The 6,000-nt window shown below is 55.8% G+C and overlaps 1 protein-coding gene across 9 annotated transcripts in view; it reads left to right on the top strand.

Annotated features, from left to right (window-relative positions):
* The first annotated feature begins 1,454 nt into the window (after positions 1-1,454).
* Positions 1,455-6,000, top strand: part of NSD2 (nuclear receptor binding SET domain protein 2) — a 79,468-nt gene continuing 74,922 nt past the window's right edge. For 7 of the 9 annotated variants that reach the window (XM_024993750.2, XM_059887840.1, XM_059887843.1 and 4 more), the window contains exons 1-2: positions 1,455-1,670; positions 2,875-2,914. The gene's annotated coding sequence lies outside the window, so the exon portion shown is untranslated. The remainder of the gene's footprint in view (positions 1,671-2,874; positions 2,915-6,000) is intronic. The other 2 variants (XM_024993749.2, XM_059887842.1) reach the window with 1 other exon arrangement.

The raw sequence follows: 6,000 nt of genomic DNA, 5'->3' as shown, positions 1-6,000 counted from the left end.
AGTCTTCTCCCTACAGCCTAGAGATACGGCAAAGTGCAAATGTGAACGGGCCAGCACCTAGCAAACACCTTCCAGGGGCTCCTGGAGGCCGGAGGTGAGTCCTGGTAGTGCCAGATGGGGGAGGGGTGTCTTTTCTGGCCGCTCAGGCTCCCCAGCACGCTGCAAGGGGGCAGCACACAGTAGGACCTCACCACATGGCTCTTGAACGGAAGGATGAACAATCCTGTAATCCCTTTCAGCTGGACACCGCGAGTGGCTGCCCCTGGGACGGGGGAGACCAGCGATGAGGTGGCTCTCTGGAGCTAAGGCTGGATAGGAAGACCGTCCTTGAACAGGGCCCCGGTTGGCACACTCTGTCCACCCTATGCACCAGCCCACTGTCCTCACGGCATGCAACAGTGATCTTCCCAAAGCTGGCCCCTGACCATGGGCTGGCACTCCTGGGCCTGCCCTGCCGTTCTTCCCCGCCCCAGCCTCACTAGAATGGCACAAGCCCCCAGCAGTTTTGGGGCCTGAGACGAGACCTGTTTCTGACCACGGATTTCCCCACCAGCCCCAGATCCAGACCAGCCAGACAGGAGCCTGGGCGGTGGGGGAAACGGGCTGAATCCTCGCCCTGCAGATATTCTGCAGAAGGAGCCACCCGCCTCCTCTCCACCGCGCCAGCCTCCCTGTCGTTTGTGACCATCTATGCCCAGTTTGTAATGTGGGATCCAGGAGCGCAGGCACGGCGAGGACCTCTGCACTGGGAGCCCCCTCCACAAAGCTCCCCTGCGAGTTCCGGCTGGGATTCGCCGGCGGGGCCGGCTGGAGCCTGACCTCCGCCCTCCCGGATCGCGGCGGCACGACCAGACAAGGTACCCACCCCCGCCAGCGCTCCTGCTGGCCTGGGACCCCGAGCCACTGGCGCGAATGACTGCTGGGGAGCGGGGCCCGCGGCCAGCACGGGCGGACCCCCTGCGCAGGGCGCGCGGGGCGGCCGGGAGGGCGCCACCTCCCACGTCCCGGCTTGAGGGCCGCCGGGGCCGCGCTCGCGCGGGGCGGCCTCGCCGGCGGCGATTGGGCGCGCGGCCGTGACGTCACCGCGCGCGCGCGCGCTCAGGGGTCTGGCTCCGGGCTCCGGGCTTTCGGTTGAGCCGCCGCCTGGCGCGCGCCCGTGCCGAGTAGCGGGAGCGGGGCGCGCGCCCGGCGCCAGGCTGAGGCGGCTCGCGGGGTTCCCGCGCCCCCTTCCGCGGCCCGCGCCCTCGGCACCCCCGCGGCAGGCCGTTATCCCAGACCCCCGGCCCCGGGGCCCCCGCCCGCCCGCCGGGCCGCCGCCGCCGCCCCGCCCCGCTTGGATTTGAAAAGCCCGGCCGCAGCCCCGCGGGCGCCGCAGCCAATCAGCGGCGCGCACTTTCCCGCGGCTTCTGCGAGGCGGCGGCGGCCCGGCGGCGGCGGCGGCGGGCGGGAGGCGCGGGGGCGGGGTCGGCGCCGCGCGCGGAGAGCCTCGGCCTGGCCGCGCTGCGCCCGCCGCCGCCGCCGCCGCCGCCGCCGCCCCCTCCCCTCCCTCGGCCCTGCCTCCCTCCCCCGCGCGGTCCCGGCCCCGGCCCCCTTCCCGGCCGCCGCCGCCGCCGGAGCCGGAGCCGCCGCGCCGGAGAGCCGCCGCCGCCTGAGGATGCGCCGCACAACAGGTCACTGGCGCCGCTGGCCCAACCGCCGCGGGCCTGAGGGGCGGAGGGCTGAGGGGCTGAGGGGCTGAGGGGCTGAGGGGCCGGGCGGGCGCGGCCATGTTGGGCCCGGCGGCCGGCGGCTGCACCTGTGCCGGCCCGACGCGGGCCGGCGGCCTTTGTTCGCTGCGGCGCCGAGCGGGCCGGGCCGGCCTTTGTGAGGCGCGGGTCGGGGCCGGGGCCGGGGCCGGGCGGCGGCGGGAGGGGCGGCCGGGGCCGCGGGGAGGCGCTTTTTTGTCCGCCGAGGCCCCGGTTGACACTCGGGCTACCGGCCGTTGGTCAGCGCGGGCGCCGGGAGCCCCAGGCCTGGCAGGTGGCGGCGCGGGGACCCCGCCCGGGGGCTGCCGGCCCTCGGCCGCCCGCGCTCGGCCGGACGGTGGTTCCCTCACGGGGCCCCGGGGGCGCGCGCGATGGAGCGGCCGGGGCCGCCCGGCAGGCTCTGCCCCGCTCGCCAGAGGGCAGTTAAAAAAAATCTCGGCGTTGAAGACACGCGGGTCTCGAGCCCGGGCAGAGGGCACAGGAGCCGGTGCCGCCGGCGTCTGCTCCCCCGGTGTCCGCGCCGGTGCCGGGACGTGAGCGGCCACAGGCTTGACAAGTTAGTGCCGCTGAGGCAGGTGATGAGGGCTCGGGGCGCGTGTGCGCGCGTCCCAGAACCGGGGACCCCCTCGGTTCGGGGGACTTCAGAGCGAGGTTAGGGAAGTTCTTGAGGACTGACAATCCCGCGCTCTAAGGCCTTGACTTTTAAATGACTTAAACGCCGAGATACGTGTTCCCTAATCGCCCAACGACTTAAAAAGTTAACGTTGCCACTGCGCGTTGATAACACCGACCGTCATATTTATGTATTTTAAAATGAGATGGTCGAGATGGAAGATAAGTTAGGAGCCATCTCATTTATGCAGCGCTTTCATTTTCCCAAATGTTTTCCATGTCCTCGTTACATGTGTAAGTGTGACCAGAGCAACATGAAAAAGCACCACTCCAACCAGTAGCTCGGAGGAAACCAGTCGTGGGAGCGCAGCCCTTTCCTGGTGTGCTCCGTGCGTGCTCCGGCGCCCCACCACCGACCGGAGTTCAAATCTAAACTGCCGCCTGGAAGTGAAGAGGACTCAGGCCTTAAGCACGATTACTTTGAGTCATTTCCTTTTCTTTTCTTCCATTTTCTCAGACGCTCCGCAGCCTTCAGTTTTGGGCCAGTGGTTGGTAAAGTGAGTACTTTTGCACGTTTGTGAGTTTCTGTAAGCCTTTTTTTTTTTTTTTTTAAACTCTGATCTATATAATACAAAAATCCTCGCCTCCTGACTGCATTACTGCAGATCAGGCTGGGCTGGGATTCCAGTGGTGAACATTCCAATTTAAAAGTATCAGAAAAATAACTTTCTGAATTTCAAAAAGTGATGGGCTTGATACTCCCTGGTGGTCCAGTGGTTAAGACTCTTCGCTTCCAGTGCAGGTCCATGGGTTTGATCCCTAGTCAGGGAACTAAGATCCCACATGCTGTGTGGCACTACAAAAAAAAAAAAAAAATGGGCAGTTTATTATTCTGTGTGCACATTTGTGATATATATTATGTCTAAACTAACATAATTTGAAATTTATGGAGACACAACAGAACAAAACAGTGAGTTAAACAGGCTACCATATGTGACTACTACGTTTATGGGTTTTATTCCACCGATTTAAACAGGGCTGTTTAAATAGTACCTGCTTAAATGTGAGGACTCAAATGAGGAATAAGTCGGAATTGCGAGACTTACACGTTAGGAATTAGAGATCTTGTGACTTAGGGAAGAGTGGGTCAAGCCTGCCACCTATTCAAATGACCTCTCCTCCTGCAAGTAGTCCAATTAAAAAAAAAAATTTACTTTTGGGCGTGCTGGGTCCTTGCTGCTGCTCAGGCCCTTCTCTGGTTGTGGACAGTGGGGGCTACTCTCTAGTTGCGGTGCGTGGGCTTCTTGAAGTGGCCTCGCTTGTGCAGCACAAGTCCGAGGGTCACTCGTTGTGGCGCACGGGCTTAGTTGCTCTGCAGCACGTGGGATCTTCCAAGACCAGGGATGGAACCCATGTCTCCTGCTTTGGCAGGCAAATTCTGTACCACTGAGCCACCAGGGAAGCCCCTACAAGTAGTCCAGTTTTAAAAGGCTTACTCATATGGCATAATGTAAACTAACTAGTTACTTCCTTTTTTATGGCTTGACGCTTCAGTTTAAAACAGGTAAAAGTAGGTGAAGTTATATTTACTAAGAAGTGCTGGTGAGGGGATAGAAAACACTAATAAAATGTTGCTATATGAGATTGGGGTTGTCCTTGAGCACACACAAGCATGTGCTCAGGTGAAGCTAAAGTTCCAAATTTATTTTCTCCTGCCATTTTTAATCTAGACAAATAGCCTTTCTCAGTAAACAATTCTAAGTAAACATTTAATCAGTGGGAGTTGAAATTATTAAGCTTTTTACTTACATATTCTGGTATATGGTTTTTGGTTGGTTGATTTTTGTTTTTTGTTTGGATATAATGCTTGGCTATAGAATGTATGCAATTTTGGATAAGCCTCTTAGTCTTCTAAGCTTCACTCCTTGCCCGGCTGCAGTAATTGGGTCCTTGTTCCTCAAATATGTGGTGACCTGTCTTGATCCCGGCCTCTGCGTGGACTGGTGTTGTGTGTGGACCACTGCTTGTCTTTTCCTTAAAGTTTTTTTTATTATTTGAATTTTATTTTTGGCTGTGCTGAGTCTTCCTTGCACTTGCACGGGCTGTCTCTAGTTGTGGCTTGCAGGGGCTACTCTCTTTGCGGAGTATGGGCTGTGCGTGCTCAGGCTTTCGTAGTTTGTCACGTAATTTCTCCGAGGCATGTGGAGTCTTCCCGGACCAGGGATCAGACCTGTATCCCCTGCACTGGCAGGTAGGTTCCTAACCACTGGGAAGCCCTGTCCTCCCATTTTGAACACAGAGGACTCAGCCCTTCAGTGGCCTTATGTGACCTTTTTCCCTTTTGGATGAGCTCTTGGAGGTAGGATTCTTACAGTCTCGGGTGATCTGGCCTCTGCTCATGCCTTCCTATGGCAGGCACTCAGTGAGTGCTGAGTAAATGGGCTTATGACTTGGGACAAACAACCCATTTTAATGCCAGCGTGTGGCCTGTTTGCTTCTCTTTTTTTAAAGTCCTGGTGAAGCAGAAAGGGCCCTTCTGGAAGTAACTGAATATGGAAAGTAAGGGGCTGGCTTAAGGTCTCCCTGCTTTAATCAGGGAGCCAAGACACTGTTTGCCAGGAAGGCCTGTTTCCTTTCTTTTCCTTTTGTCTTTGTAGCTAACTCAAATGTTAAATAAAAATTAACTGTGAAATATTGCAAGCATATAAGTACAACAAGTAACAGAACAGACCTGTATGTACCACCAGGATGAATCAAGCAGTGACGTTTCTACCGTACCTCTCTCCCTGTCCCTGGGGAAAGTAAAAATATATACAGAAGCAGGAGGTGACATGGAAGTTCCAGAGGATTATGTTTATACTTTGCAAACTGTCTTTATGTGATTTGTTAATTTTGTTTTTAGGAATTGTTATTTAGGGTAAGCACTTTGGGGAGAAAAAGACTTAAATGAGTTACCCCAGCGATTGGTCAGCATTTTGCACTTTTCTGTTGGTTACAGTATAGTGTTTGAAGGAGCTGATTGATTTGATGAGATTTGCTTTGCCAGTTAAAAAATTCAAGATATCTCAAATTAGTATTGTTCTTGAGTCTGTCTTCCAGAAAGCAAAGGGCCAAAGATGAATTTTTCAGAGCGTCTTAATATCTGTAATACTTAATACTTTCAACAAGGTATACAAGGATGGAAATGGCTAAGTGGTGGTTGAGCTGAGTGCCAGCCTGGTGCTCAACAGCCCTAGTGGTGAAACTTCCCTGGTGGATGTGGAGAGAAGAATGTTTTGTCTTCCTGGAAGGAGTTGGAGTTGGGAGCTCAATTTTTAAGTTAACTGGGTTGTCACAGAAAGAATCAATGGTATGAAATAAGTTTGTTATGCTGTTAAGGGTATGTTTCTATCAGTAGTGTTTCACATTGTAATTAATTTTTCACTTGTGTTTGCTGTTGTGTTACGGAGGCTGACAGGTCAGGAAGAGTGTTTCCGACTCCAGCTTTCCTCCCCTCAGTCATCTCTCCGTGCTCTGCCTGTCTTTCTGAAATGCGCTTGTGGTCCTGTGAGAGCCCACTTTTCAGGGATCTCAGGGCCCTTTGGGGTTCAAGACCAATCTCTCACTGCTCTTTCTGCCTTTCACTGCACTTTTTTTTTTTGGC

This window comes from Bos taurus, chromosome 6 (assembly GCF_002263795.3).
Source record: "Bos taurus isolate L1 Dominette 01449 registration number 42190680 breed Hereford chromosome 6, ARS-UCD2.0, whole genome shotgun sequence".
NCBI lineage: Eukaryota > Metazoa > Chordata > Mammalia > Artiodactyla > Bovidae > Bos > Bos taurus.
This window is presented reverse-complemented; position numbering and strand designations above follow the sequence as displayed.